This window comes from Microtus oregoni, unplaced genomic scaffold (assembly GCF_018167655.1).
Source record: "Microtus oregoni isolate MIOR12 unplaced genomic scaffold, Mior012 000155F_ref0000269, whole genome shotgun sequence".
Lineage (NCBI taxonomy): Eukaryota > Metazoa > Chordata > Mammalia > Rodentia > Cricetidae > Microtus > Microtus oregoni.
Window position 1 is genome coordinate 44,034 of NW_024544810.1, and position 16,053 is coordinate 60,086.

Genomic DNA, 16,053 nt, shown 5'->3' on the forward strand with positions numbered 1-16,053 from the left:
GTCTGGTGTGGATCACCCCCTACTCTGGAAACTTTAACTACAGTTGACTTTAAACCTCATTCCATGTATTCAGGAAAAGATAGCGGATCAGACAAAAATCAGTGAGCTATTCTTAAAGTACTTGATCAAGCCTTAAGAACAATGGTCAGACTGACAAGTCTTCCCTGGAGAAAACAACCTTTTATTCACTCCTAGATCCATAAACTATTTATGAAATAGTACGTTGGGTCAGTGGGATAGCTTAGCAGTTGAAAGTACTTGCTGACAAGTCTGACTATATGAGTTGGACTCCTGGGATCTGCATGAAAGTCAACTCCCACAAGTTGTCCTCTGAACACCACACTTGTATGCATACACTATGGCATACATACACCCACATGAAGCTCCCCTTTCCATGAATTTATGTGTGCGTGCGCACACACACACCAGAGAGAGAGAGAGAGAGAGAGAGAGAGAGAGAGAGAGAGAGAGAGAGAGAGAGAATTGCAGGCAGATGCACACATATGAGCATGTGCACACACACATACACATGCATACTAAATAATTAAAATGACATGTAGTTCTCATATATATTTGCAATATCTCAAACTTCTAGATTTGGTTGCTTGAGCAGGCTTACTTTGCATTCCTTTTGTTTGCAAGACTAACAGTATTTCATAAGCTAGCCCAAACAACACTCTCTGTTTCAGAACACTGCCAATCAATGAACTTTTAAATTTTAGCTGTATATACTGCCAGTTATGTGTCCCTTTTGGTAATGTTTAGTGTGGTTGTGAAACTCATTCCTAAAGATAATAATGCATTAACTTTTGACATATGAGAGAATACTGCCTTTTAGGTTACCTTATTATTTCAATAATTTTCGAGCATGGATTTACCCAAGGATTTATTCAGCATCATAGTCACAAAAATAGCCTTATCAAGTAGTAATTATCATGATGAAGCCTAGTCTAAATATGGGGATAATAATTGTCGACACTTCCAGGAATGTGACTTCCTTAGAGAGTTGACTTCATTAATTCACCAATAGTTGCCAGTATACAGAAGTCGTGACTAGGAATTGGCTCTGTGTAGAAGGGTTATTTAGTAGAATTCTTGGATTCTAGAATGCCAGAAGCATTAGTACCCAACGCAGATATCCTGAGTCTTTAAGCTATATTGTTCTTGGTAACCACATAGCCTCAAATTATTTCTTAGATTCCCAAGAAGGAACTTATGCCATAAAAATAGTTTTCAGTTACATATAAACCCTGTCTTGAAAAAAAAAACCTTTTTATTGCACTCAGATGAATGCTTTTCAGGTCAAGTTCCACACTACATTGTATGCATTTGTCAAAACTCTATTGATTACTCCAGTTTTTCTATCTCAGCCAGCCGGTATAAATTTAAGTTTCCAGGTATCTTCAGTTGGTGATATTGAGAAATAAGAGCCATTTTCAGATGTGAATTCTGAGTTTAACTAAAAATGATGTTCTAATTGGTGTATTTGGGGGATTTTTTAAAGTGTCTTTGCTTCATCCTATATGTGAGGGGAAAGAACACTAAAATAGTGGTGGCCTGATGATTGTGTGATTCAAAAATTGCATAATGTAGTCTCCTGCACTTATGAGTCCCATGTTGCTATGATTTGGTACAAACATTATGATTAAAGCCTTCTCTTTTCCTACTATATGAGTCATGGCTACCTTGGAATGAGTCTTCTTAGCAACATATGGTTTTCCACAGTCAATCTTTGAGAATTTCCAGTCAGTAGATGCTTTCCAATAAAATATTTTCAATTAAAGGACGTATTGAGAAAGGATTAAAACTACTACACAAAAAATTATGTTTTAAAATTTTCTAGCCTGGGAAAATACAAGGAGTAAGACTGTGATCACATAGGTGATGCTGATTTCTTCAGATATTCTAAAGCCAGTAATAGTGATAACAATTAGGACGATGATGATAGTGATGATGATGAACTCCAGTAAAAGCCTTTTCCTTATCACAATTTATACCTGAAATTTATAACATAAATGTCAATTTTGTTATTGGGTGAAATCACATTAATAGTAAACATTTTGTTGTGATAAAACATCAAAAACTATGTGGGGGAAGAAAGGTTTATTCCACCTCACAGATTGTAATTTCCGTAATCAAGGGAAATCAGGGCAGGAACTCAACACATGAACTTGGGAGGCAGGATTTGAAGCACAACCCATGGAGGAATGCTATTTACTGACTTGCTTTTTCATGGCTGGCTCAACTTGCTTTCTTATATACTCCAGCACCACGTGCTTGGAGTGGCAACACCCATAGTATGCTGTGTCCACTCATGTCAATAATTAATTAAGAAAATATCCCAAAGACTTGTCTACATACAAATATGATAGAGGCATTTTCCAAATTGGGGTTTCCTCTTTCTAGACTTTGTGTCAAATTGATCAAAAACTATTCAGCACACTTTTCATATGACATATTGATAAGTTATACAATTGTCCTCAAGAGATATCTGAATGTAATATCTGAAACCTGTAAAGTTGTAACTATATGATAAAATAATGGACCAAGGAAAGAATTTCAGAAAAGAATATTTTTCTAGACTATCCAGATGTATCCTCAGTTAATAATGTATGACTAATATTTGTAGCTATATAATACTATGATATACAAGTATGAAATATAACATAATAACAGTATTCTTGTAAGCAGAAGACATGGAGCAAGAAAAAAATGTGATGATGAAGCAAACTGTTGCATTGATAGGTTTGGAGATGAAGCAAGAGGACCTGAACCGAATCATGCAAATACATCTCTAGAGGCTAGAAAAAGGTGAGCATGAAGGTTCTCCCCAGTTATCTCTAGAGGACTGGTATTTCTAACACTTTGAGTTGGATTAATTGCATGAATAGTAAACAGTTTGATATAGTTTTGCTTGTTTTGTTTTTTTATCTATAAAAACACAGAACTCTTGAATGTCATTTTGGGATCATTGATTCCAGGTAACTAGAATTCATTCATTCTCAGTAATATTTATTTTGACTTCTGACTTTTGACTACTGTACAAGAATAAATGTGCATTAATCCCTCAAGCTGACTGTTATAATAACTACAGGAAAATGAATGTCATGGTTTTTTTAAACTTAGGCCTCAATTTGGCCTATAACCAAACACTAGCAGTTTCTAACAGCTCAAAGATTCATCCAGAGAATAGGCCTACTCACCTCAAAATGTCTACCTGAAAAAAACCCTCAATGCTGCCAAAATAGGTTATTGTTTGTGTGGGTTACCATCTTATTTTGAGAGCTCTCAGGCAAGCTGTGGTTCCGGCACCAGAGTGGCTAGTAGCCCACTCTAGCAGGAAAAGAAGGAAACTGGGCATATATGTTTACAATGTGCCTTTAGCAGCTTAACTCTTTTACTTGGTGGCTTGCCTAATGCCTAACTCACCCATGACCAGGGATTTCCTGGCACAGAAAACTTGTTTATCATCCATAACCACAGAGAGAGGTTTTCTAATGTATTAGACATTTGGCTTCTCCATCTCCTTCTGAAAGTTTTAGCGAAAGATTCAGAAGCTGGTCTATACTGAATTTTATTTGCCAAAGAAAAAATATCCTTCATTTCATTTTCCTCATGGGGAGGTCTAATCTTTTCATAGGAAGAAAGCGTATCTGTTGGATTTTTTATTTAACATAAGTTATTTATTGAATCTTTGGGAATTTCACATCATGCACTCTAATTCCCCTCATCTATCCCTCCATATCTTCCCCTTACCCTAAAAGAAAACTTTTTAAAAATAAAACCAAACCAAACAAGCAAACAAAAACAAAAAGAAAAAAACAATAAAAGCCCCAAACCAACCAACCAACCAACCAAATAAACAAAAAATCTCTTTGCTCCTCCATCTTTCCCACCTCTCCAAAACCTTTTCATTCGTCCTGGTGGCCTTGGGAGCCCTGGTGTGTCACAGAGCACACTCTTTTGTCCAATCAGCTTAACTAGCAAATGTTCATTGTAACATTGTCATTGGTCTGGTTCAAGGCCTCTAGTTTCTGATATACTGTTATCACTGGAACCTCACCCAAACTCTGGAATATCTGAAAGCTGCCCTGAGTCATGGAGATCCTGTAGGTACTGTTCCACAGGACCAGTCCCTCCACGAGCTCCAGCAGGTCCTAGAAGGGGTAGGCAGATGTTAGGGTGGGCTAACCTAAGGCCAGCTGTGGGCCTGAGTTGTAGTTGAGTTGGTCAGTTCAGGCTACTGGAGCTACCCCCTCAAGTGAGGGGCAGAGTTAGCTCCTCTACACCCATGCCATTAGGGTCAATTCTCTCTCACCCAAGGTGGCACCATCTCTTCTGTGTGTGTGTGGAGAGACACAGCTCGCCCACAAGGGTTAGGGACAGCTCTCTTGCTCTAGTGTACAGTGATGGGCAGGGCCAGCTATTCCAGGGTCAGCAAAGGATCGGCTGACTCAGCATGACCTTCTGATTTCATCATGCATAGTTCCTGTGGCTCCCTGAGATGACAGGGGTCACAGACATAAACACAGATCCCAGCTGCAGCAGGACCATAAACCCAGATAGGGCCCTTGGCAGCAGCGTGGGCTGGGAAGACATCCTGGCTTCCTGTGAATACACACGCTGCTCAGATCAGGATGACGTTTTTGGCGTCACAGCCTCTGGACACTAGCAAGGCTACAGGTTGCAACCCAACCCTAGCCTTTTGAGTAACTTTTGGTGGGAACACACACCTCAAACTTCAACACAGACTCTGGCTATGGCAGGGCCACAGATGCAGACATGGTTCTTGGCAGCAACTGGGTCTGGATGTCACCTTTGCCCCAGGTGGCAGAGCAGACCACTCAGCTGCAGCGTGGCTCTTGGACACCAACACAGCCCCAGATCTCAGGCACCCACATGGCCTTCAATGGTAACAGGAACTTGGGACATCAAACAGGCCCTGGTCACAGTAGGGCCACAGACCCAGACATGGCCCTCAGCTGAAGCTCTGCCCCAGATGTCACCATGACATTGGGTAGCAGCTTGGGCCACTCAGATCTGCATGGCCCTAGCTGTAGCATGGCCCCTGACCGCCAACATGGACTCCGGTGACTGACCTAACCCCCAGGCATCCACACAGCCCTCAGTGGCAACACAGATCAGTAAACATCAACACACACCCTAACTGGGACAACAAATCCAGACGTGGTCCTTGGCAGTAGCCCAGTTCAGACATCCTCATGGTCCCAAGTAGCAGTGTAAGCCACCAGATTGGGATGGCCCTGGTGACAACATGGTCCTCAGGCACCAAACCAGTGGTCCAGCCCCTGGGAATCCGTATGGCCCTCCTCATGGCAACAGGAGTCATGAACATTAACACAGACCCTGAGTGCTATAGGGCCAGGAATGCAGACATGTCCCTCTGCGGCAGCCTCTACGGCAGCAGATGGTAGGACAAGCCACTCAGATCTGTAAGACCTCAGCTACAGCATGGACCCAAGACTCCAACAAGGTCACAGGTTGTGGCCCAGACCCTGGGCTCCACATGGCTTCTGGTGGCAACACGGGTCATGGACTTCAACACAGTCCCAAGCTGCAGTAGGGCTATAGACTCAGACATGGTCCCTGGCAGAAGCCCAGGTCTAGATGTCACCATGGCCTTTGGTGGGGGTGCAGGCTACCCTGATCAGCATGGCCTCTGTGACAGCATGCCGCTCACACACCAACATGGTCACAGGTGGCAGACCAGCCCCGTGGGAGTCTGCATAGCCCCCATGGCAAGAGGAACCCCAGACATGAACACAGATCCTTGAAACAGTAGAGTCCGAGACCCAGACATTGCCCCCAGCTGGAGTCCTAGACAGGAATTCACCATGGCACCAGATCTATATGGCTCCAGATGCAAGATGGCCCTTGGGCACCAACATGGTCCCATGTGGCTGATCAGACCCCAGGCAACCACATGGTTGCAATAGGAGCCACACACATCAACTGAGACCCCCACCCACCTGGCAGGCCTGTGGATGTCTCCCCACCAGCCCAGGTCTGGAGGACACAGGTTGGCCTGTGGGTGGCTTGCACCCTCCTGGCTCTGTTAGATTTTTATATTTTTCTCTTTATTCTCTTTTTATTCTAACTATACAAAAATCTGTATGTGTGTAATTTATGAACATCATATTAGTCAAATTTATAATAGTAAAATATTTTTTGATTTTATGAAGTTAACAATTTTCATAGTGTTAAGAACCAGGTCATTTGGTTACTAACTGGAGAAACACTAGAGACCATTACCTCTCCTTTAAACAGGTCTTCTATAATAGAATTCAATCCTCGAAGGCCCATTTACTTTATATGAATATATCTATTTAACCAGGGGAGGTGGTCCATGGGGAATTCATTTGACTTTACTTATCGAAGAAGATTATCCATAACAACAACAGTATATTTTAACATGGGGAATTTAGACAAGACTATATAGTTAGCACAGTTAAAGTAAGGCATATCTATATGTCTTATGTTCCCATGATTTAAGGAATTAGTCTGCTTAAATTCAGTGGGATATCCAAATACCACTGTAATTTCAGCATGTGTTGATTGAAGTCATATTTACCACTTGACTTATTTTCATCAAATGCTGAGGCTAACTTAGACCCTACTGTAGGAGTAGTCAAAGCAGCAATTGTCCTTCTTTTTGTTGCATACATTATTTTACTACATTCAGTATTTCCAACTGTGGGTGAAATTTACTTCTGTGGGTTTCATTTGTGCTTCCCTCTTATGGTGGTTTGAATAGGAATGGCCCCCATCGATTTATGTGTTTGAATGCTTGGCCCATTGGGAGTGACACTATTAGGAAATGTGGCCTTGTTGGAATAGGTGTGGCCTTGTTGGAGAAGCATGTCACTGTGGAGGGGGACTTTGAGGTCTCATATCCTCAAGTTACACCCAGTGTGACACAGTTTCCTTTTGCTACCTGCAGATCAAGATGCAGAACTCTAGGCTCCTTCACCAGTACCATGTCTACCTGCATACTACCAAGCTTCCTGCCATGATGTTAAAGGATTAAACCTCTGAACTATAAGCCAGTCCCAATTAAATGCTTTCCTTTATAAGAGTTGCCATGGTCATGGTGCCTCTTCATAGCAATAGAAACTTTAAGATACCTCTTCTCTCCCTCTTTGACCCTCCTTTAACTCTCCTCTCCCCTTTTGACCCTCCCTTCACTCTCCTCTCCCCTTTTGATCCTCCCTTCACTCTCCTCTCCCCCTTTGACCCTCCCTTCACTCTTTTTCTTTCCATTTCCCTTTCTCTCTCAGGTGTTTTTCAGAGAAACAAAACCAGCAAGAAAAGATTTAACATAAGGAGTACACTCATATCAATATCCAGGTCCTTTCATTTCCTTATAGGGTAAGAGATTATTAGCTGCTCTGGTACAGAAACCCCGATTTACATGGAGGCTTTCAAAATAAAATATAAGCTAGAAACAAATATCAACTCATAAGTATTTTAAAAGTAGGCACCTTGCAGTGAGCTAAAGTCATCCAAACGGTGAAGTTTTCACTTTAAAAAAAAGTGATAGTATTCCATTCCTACACTAAGGCTACCCACCCAGAGCGGTGAGTGCCTGCCTACCGGGCAGGCCTCAAGGTCCCCTGCAAGGGAGCCCGGGCACCTTGAGCTTGTACTGCAGGGTCTCCTGTGCTCTACTCGACCCCGCCCTGCCTGTCACATTCTTCCTTTTGTCCCCGGCTCATTGGGCTACCAGTCGTCCCTGTTTAGGTGCTGAGGAGTCCCATCTGGACGGGTGAGTGTGTGCTATCCAGGGGCAGATTGTCCCGGAAGAGAGCACAAACCCCCCTCCCCCAGTTCCTCCTGCAGGGCTGTCTTTCTTACACACAAACCTGCCCCCAAGCCTGCACTGTTTGCAAGGTCCTTTGCTCAGGAACAGTTTCCTGCTCCTACACTAAGGCTACCCACCCAGAGCGGTGAGTGCCTGCCTATCGGTCAGGCCTCTAGGACCCCCGCAAGGGAGCCCGGGCACCTTCAGCTTGTGCTGCAGGGTCTCCTGTGCTCTACTTGACCCTGCCCTGCCCCCCAAGTTCACCCTTTTGTCCGCGGGTCATTGGACTACCAGGCGTCCATGTTTCGGTGCTGACAAGTTTCATCTGGACGGGAAAGGTTCCTGCTTCTACACTGAGGAGATACACCCAGAGAGTCAGTCACAGCAAAGACTGGACCAAGACACCAGGCCTCTCCTGGCTCCATTTGAAGGAAGAGATGGGAAGGCGCCAATGCAAAAATTCCTCCAACAACCTGAAAGGCAACATGACATCACCAGAATCCAGGGATTCCGAAACAAGGAGAATTGTACACCCTATTCCAGAAGAATTAGAAGAAATCGACACAAAAGTGAATTATATATCATTGGGCTACCAGGCGGCCCTGTTTAGGTGCTGAGGAGTTCCATCTGGACGGGTGAGTGTGTGCTATTCAGGGGGGGATTGTCCCGGAAGAGAGCACAAACCCCCCTCCCCCAGCTCCTTCTGCAGGGCTGTTTTTCTTACGCACAACCCAGTCCACCAGCATCCCCCCCCCCAATCCTGCCCTGCTGTATGCTGCTAGGACCAGTGCTCAAGAACAGTTTTAAGCTCCTACACTAAGGCTACCCACCCAGAGCTGTGAGTGCCTGCCTACCGGGCAGGCCTCAAGGTCCCCTGTAAGGGAGCCTGGGCACCTTCAACTCGTGCCCCAGGGGCTCCTGTACTTTCCTGGATCCCGCCCTGCCAGCTCCGTTTTTCCTTTTGTCCCTGGATCATTGGGCTACCAGGCAGCCCTGTTTAGGTACTGAGGAGTTCGATCTGGACAGGTGAGTGTGTGCTATCCAGGGGCGGATTGTCCCGGAAGAGAGCACAAACCCCCCTCCCCCAGCTCCTTCTGCAGGGCTGTCTTTCTTACACACGACCCCCCCACCAAGCCTGTGTTTTCTGCTAGGTGCTTTGCTCAAGAACAGTTTTCTGCTCCTACACTAAGGCTACCCACCCAGAGCGGTGAGTGCCTGCCTACCGGGCAGGCCTCAAGGACCCCCGAAAGGGAGCAAGTGCACCTTCAGCTTATGCAGCAGGGTGTCCTGTGTTCTACTCATCCCCGACCTGCCCCCCCAAGATCCCCCTTTTGGCCGCGGGTCATTGGACTACCACGCGTCCATGTTTTGGTGCTGAGGAGTTCCATCTGGACAGGACGCTTCCTGCTTCTACACTGAGGAGATACACCCAGAGAGTCAGTCAAAGCAAAGACTGGACCATGACACCAGGCCTCTCCTGGCTCCATTTGAAGGAAGAGATGGGAAGGCGCCAATGCAAGAATTCCTCCAACAACCTGAAAGGCAACATGACATCACCAGAATCCAGGGATCCAGAAATAAGAAGAATTGTACACCCTACTCCAGAAGAATTAGAGGAAATCGACTCAAAAGTGAATTATATGAAAATAATAGAAGACCTTAAACAGGAGGTGAAAAACTGCCATAAACAATTAGAGATTACAAACAAAAAGGTAGAGGAAATGAATAAATCGCTCAAAGATACCCAAGAAAACCAAGAGAAACAAGAAAAAGCAATCAAACAGGTTAGGGAAGTGGTTCAAGACTTGAAGAATGAAATGGAAGTAATAAAGAAAACACAAACAGATGGAAGGCTGGAGATGGAAAATCTGGGTAAACGAACAGGAACTACAGAGACAAGTACTACCAACAGATTACAAGAGATAGAAGAAAGAATGTCAGACACTGAAGATATCATAGAGAAAATAAAAACACTGATCAAAGAAAACAGCAAAACCACCAAATTCTCATCACAAAACATTCAGGAAATCAGGGACACAATAAAAAGACCAAACATAAGAATAATTGGAGTAGAAGAAGGTGAAGAAGTACAGCTCAACAGTACAGAAAATATATTTAATAATATTAGAGAAGAAAACTTTCCCAACCTAAAAAAGATATTCCTTTGAAGGTTCAAGAAGCATACAGAACACCGAATGGACTGGACCAAAAAAAAAAAAAACATCTCCTCGTGATATAATAATCAAAACACAAAACATACAGAATAAAGAAAGAATAATAAGAGCTGCAAAGGAAAAGGTCAAGTTACTTATAAAGGTAATACACCTGACTTCTCTATGGAAACCATGAAAGCCAGAAGGTCCTGGATAGATGTACTGCAGAAACTAAGAGAGTCTGCAAGCCCAGACTTCAATACCCAGCCAAGCTTTTGTTCACTATAAATGGAGAAAACAAAATTTTCCAGGATAAAAACAAATTTAAACAATACGTAGCCACAAATCCAGCCTTACAGAAAGCAATAGAAGGAAAATCACAACACAAGGAGTCCAACAATGCCCACAATAACTCAGACATCTAATGACCCTTCACAAGCACAGCTCGAAGAAGGGAAACACACAAACTCTAATACCAAAAAAAAAAAAAAGAAAAGAAAAAATGACCAGAGTTAACAACAACTGGTCATTAATATCACTTAATATCAATGGACTCAACTCACCTATAAAAAGGCACAGGCTAAGAGATTGGATACGAGAACAGGATCCAACAAATTTATCAAGCAAATGGACCTAAGAAACAAGCAGGTGTGGCCATACTAATTTCTAAAAAAATTGACTTCAAACTTAAATCAATCAGAAGAGATGGGGACGGACATTTATTACACATAACAGGAACAATTTATCAGGCCAAAGTCTCAATCCTGAGTATCTATGCCCTTAATATAAAAGCACCCACGTACATAAAAGAAACATTACTAAAACTCAAGCCTGTCATCAAACCGCACACACTAATAGTAGGAGACTTCAACACTCCTCTCTCACCAATGGACAGGTCAATCAGACAGAAACCTAACAGAGAAATAAGAGGATTAAGGGAGGTAATGAATCAAATGGACTTCACAGACATCTATAGATCATTCCATCCAAATAGGAAAGAATATACCTTCTTCTCTGCACCTCATGGACCCTTCTCAAAAACTGACCACATACTCGGTAACAAAGCAAACTTAAACAGTTACAAAAAAATATTAGTAACCACCTGTGTCTGATCGGATCACCATGGATTAAAGTTAGAATTCAACAACAATGCTACCCCCAGAAAGCCTCCTAACTCATGGAAACTGGACAGTAAACTACTGAACCACACTGGGATCAAGGAAGAAATAAGGAAAGAAATTAAAGTCTTTCTTGAATTCAATGAAAATAAAGACTCAACATACTCAAACTTATGGGACACTATGAAAGCAGTGCTAAGAGGAAAATTCATAGCACTAAGTGCCCACTAAAGAAAACAGAGAAAGTACACATTGGAGACCTAACAGTCCACCTGAAAGCTCTTGAAAAAAAAGAAGCACTCACCTAGGAGGAGTAGAAGACTGGAAATAATCAAACTGAGGACTGAAATCAACAAAATAGAAACACAGAAAACAATCCAAAGAATCAATGAAACATAAAGCTGGTTCCTGGAGAAAATCAACAAGATTGATAAACCCCATTCCAAACTAATCAAACGGCGGAGAGAGAATACGCAATGATCGGGAATGAAAATGGAGACATAACCACAGACACAGAGGAAATTCAGAGAATCATTAGATCTTACTACAAAAGCCTATATGCCACAAAACTGGAAAATGTAAAGGAAATGGATACTTTTTTAGATAAGTACCATATACCAAAGTTAAACCAGGACCAGGTGAACAATATAAATAGACCTGTTAGTCGCGAAGAATTAGAAGTTGTTATAAAAAACCTCCCCTATCCAAAAAAATCCCAAGTCCAGATGGTTTCAATGCAGAATACTACCAGAACTTCCAAGAAGACCTAATACCTATACTCCTTAATGTATTTTACAATATAGAAACAGAAGAGTCATTTCCAAATTCCTTTTATGAAGCTACAGTTACCCTGATACCAAAACCACACAAAGACACAACCAAGAAAGAGAATTACAGGCCAATCTCACTCATGAACATCGATGCGAAAATCCTCAATAAAATACTGGCAAACCAAATCCAAGAAAGAACACATTAGAAAAAATATCCATTATGATCAAGTAGGCTTCATGCCAGGGATGCAGGGCTGGTTCAACATACACAAATCTATCAATGTAATCCATCATGTAAATAAACTTAAAGAAAAAACCATATGATCATTTCATTAGATGCTATAAAAGCATTTGACAAAATTCAACATCCCTTTATGATAAAGGTCTTAGAGAGATTAGGAACATAAGGGTCTTACCTAAATATAATAAAAGCTATATACAGCAAGCCGAGAGCTAACATCAATTTAAATGGAGAGAAACTCAAAGCCATCCCACTAAAATCAGGAACACGGCAAGTCTGTCCACTCTCTCCATACCTCTTCAATATAGTGCTTGAAGTTCTAGCAATAGCAATAAGACAACATAAGGGGATCAAGGGGATTCGAATCGGTAAGGAAGAAGTTAAACTTTCATTATTTGCAGATGATATGATAGTGTACATAAGCGACCCCAAAAACTCCACCAAAGAACTCCTACAGCTGATAAACACCTTTAGTAACGTGGCAGGATACAAGATCAACTCCAAAAAATCAGTTGCCCTCCTATACACAAAGGATATGGAAGCAGAGAGGGAATTAGAGAAGCTTCACCTTTCACGATAGCCACAAACAGCCTAAAATATCTTGGGGTAACTCTAACCAAGGAAGTGAAAGATCTATTTAACAAGAATTTTAAGGCATTGAAGAAAGAAATTGAAGAGGATACCAGAAAATGGAAGAACCTCCCTTGCTCTTGGATTGGGAGGATCAACACAGTAAAAATGGCAATTCTACCAAAGGCAATTTATAGATTCAATGCAATCCCCATCAAGGTCCCATCAAAATTCTTCACACATCTTGAGAGGACATTAATCAACTTTATATGGAAAAAAAAACTCAGGATAGCCAAAACAATCTTATACAATAAAGGAACTTCTGGAGGCATTACCATCCCTGACTTCAAACTCTATTACAGAGCTTCAGTATTGAAAACAGCTTGGTATTGGCATAAAAACAGAGAAGTCGATCAATGGAATAGAACAGAAGACCCGGATTTTAACCCATAAACCTATGAACACCTGATTTATGATAAAGGAGCTAAAAGTATTCAATGGAAGAAAGAAAGCATCTTTAACAAATGGTGCTGGCAGAACTGGTGGTCAACCTGTAGAAGAATGAAAATAGATGCATATATATCGCCATGCACAAAACTCAAGTACAAAACGATTAAAGACCTCAATATCAGGCTGACCACACTGAACCTGAAAGAAGATAAAGTGGGAAGTACCCTACAATATATGGTCACAGGAGATCACTTCCTACGTATATCCCCAGCAGCACAGACATTAAGGACATCATTGAATAAATGGGACCTCCTGAAACTGAGAAGCTTCTGTAAAGCAAAGGACACTGTCACTAAGACAAAAAGGCAACCAACTGACTGGTAGATCTTCACCAACCCTGCAACGACAAAGGTCTGATCTCTAAAATATATGAAGAACTCAAGAAACTAGACTTTAAAATGCTAATTAACCCAATTAAAAAATTGGTCACTGAACTGAACAGAGAATTCTCAACAGAAGAAATTCAAATGGCCAAAAGACACTTAAGGTCATGCTCAACCTCCTTGGCAATCAGGGAAATGCAAATTAAAACAACTTTGAGATATCATCTTACACCTGTCAGAATGGCTAAAGTCAAAAATACCAATGATAGCCTCTGCTGGAGAGGTTGTGGAGGAAGGGGCACACTCATCCATTGCTGGTGGGAATGCAAACTTGTGCAACCACTTTGGAAATCAGCGTGGAGATTTCTCAGGAAATTTGGGATCAACGTACACCAAGATCCAGTAATACCACTCTTGGGAATATACCCAAGTGATGCCCTATCATATGACAAAAGCATTTGTTCAACTATGTTTATAGCAGCATTATTTGTAATAGCCAGAACCTGGAAACAACCTAGATGCCCTTCATTGGAGGAATGGATGAAGAAAGTGAGAAATATATACATATTAGAGTACTACTCAGCGGTAAAAAACAATGACTTCGCGAATTTTGCATGCAAATGGATGGAAATAGAAAACACTATCCTGAGTGAGGTATCCCAGACCCAAAAAGATGAACATGGGATGTACTCACACATAATTGGTTTCTAGCCATAAATAAAGGACATTGAGCAAATAATTTGTGATCCTAGAGAAGCTAAATAAGAAGGTGAACCCAAAGAAAAACATATAGTCATCCACCTGGATATGGGAAGTAGACAAGATTGCCGGGCAAAAATTGGGAACTTGGGGGTGAGGTGGCATCGGGCTAAGGGGAATTGGGGTGAGAAACGTGAGAAGGGGAGGATTGGGGGAGCTTGGGGGAATGGGATGGTTAGGATAAAGGAAGGGTGGACACGGGAGCAGAGAAATATATATCCTAATTAAGGGAGCCATCTTAGGGTTGGCAAGAGACTTGACTCTAGAGGGGCTCCCAGTTGTCCAGGGAGATGTCCCCAGCTAGTACCTTGGGCAACTGAGGAGAGGGAACCTGAAATGACCCTATCGTATAGCCATACTGATGAATATCTTGCATATCACCTTAAAACCTTCATCTGGTGATGGATCGAGATAGAGACAGAGACCCAAATTGAAGCACCAGACTGAGCTCTTAAGATCCAAATGAAGAGCAGAAGGAGGGAGAACATGAGCAAGGAAGTCAGGACCACGAGGGGTGCACTGATCCACTATGACAGTGGAAATGATCTATTGGGAGCTCACCAAGGCCAGCGGGACTGGGACTGAATAAGCATGGGATGAAATCAAACTTTTTGAATATGGCAGACAATGAAGGCTGATGAGAAGCCAAGGACAATGGCACTAGGTTTCGATCCTAATACATGAACTGGCTTTGTGGGAGCCTAGCCTGTTTGGATGCTCACCCTACTGTGATGTGGGAGTGTCATATATCAATCTGTTGATTTCATTGATTAAGCAATAAAGAAACTGCTAGGCCCATTTGATAGGCCCACCCTTAGGTGGGTGGAGTAAACAGAACAGAATGCTGGGAGAAAGAAGCTGAGTCAGTGAGTCGCCATGATTCTCACACTCCAGACAGAGGCAGGTTAAGATCATTTCTGGTAAGCCAGCTCGTGGGCTACAGCAGATTATTAGAAATGGGCTAGTCCAGGTGCGAGAGCTAGCCTAGAAGAGGCTAGATAGAAATGGGCCAAGCGGTGTTTAAAAGAATACAGTTTCCGTGTAATTATTTCGGGGCATAAGCTAGAGCTAGCTGGTGGCCGGGAGCTGGGGCGGCAGGGAAGCAGCCTGCAGCTCCTCACAAGACTCCTGGACCTGGATAGAAGTGGGAGGACCTCGGACTTCCCGCAGGGCAGGGAATCTGGACTGCTCTTCATTCTCGAGAGGGAGGGGAAATGGAGTGGGGGAGAGGGGGAGGGGGAGGGGAGGGAGCAATGTGTGGGAGGAGGGGGAGGGGAATGGGAAATGGGGAGGAGGCAGAAATTTTTTTTCAACAACTAAAAAAAAAATAAACAAAAAAATAAAGAAAAAAAGTGATAATGTTTCTTAAACTCTACATCAGTCAAAGTTTATGCCTAGTTGATAAGACAGCTCAGAGGAGACTGTAAAATTTGGTCACAGTTCTGTAGTGAGTCTTTCTCTTCCCTTCCAATTCCCAAATAAAGACACAGATATTTCTTATTAATTATGAAAGCTTGACATATATATTAGGCTTGTTTCTAACTAGTTCTTATAATTTAAATTAATCCATTACTATTAATATACATCCTGCCACATGGCTTATGGCTGTTACTTCTTCTCCTGAACACCTTGCTTCATCTGTGTCTGACTGGCAACTCTCCCTCCTTCTTCCCAACTTTTTCTCTGTCCCCATTGATGGTGGGAATGCAAACTTATACAACCACTTTGGAAATCAGTATCACAGTTTCTCAGAAAACTGGAAATCAACCTACCTCAGGATCAAGCAA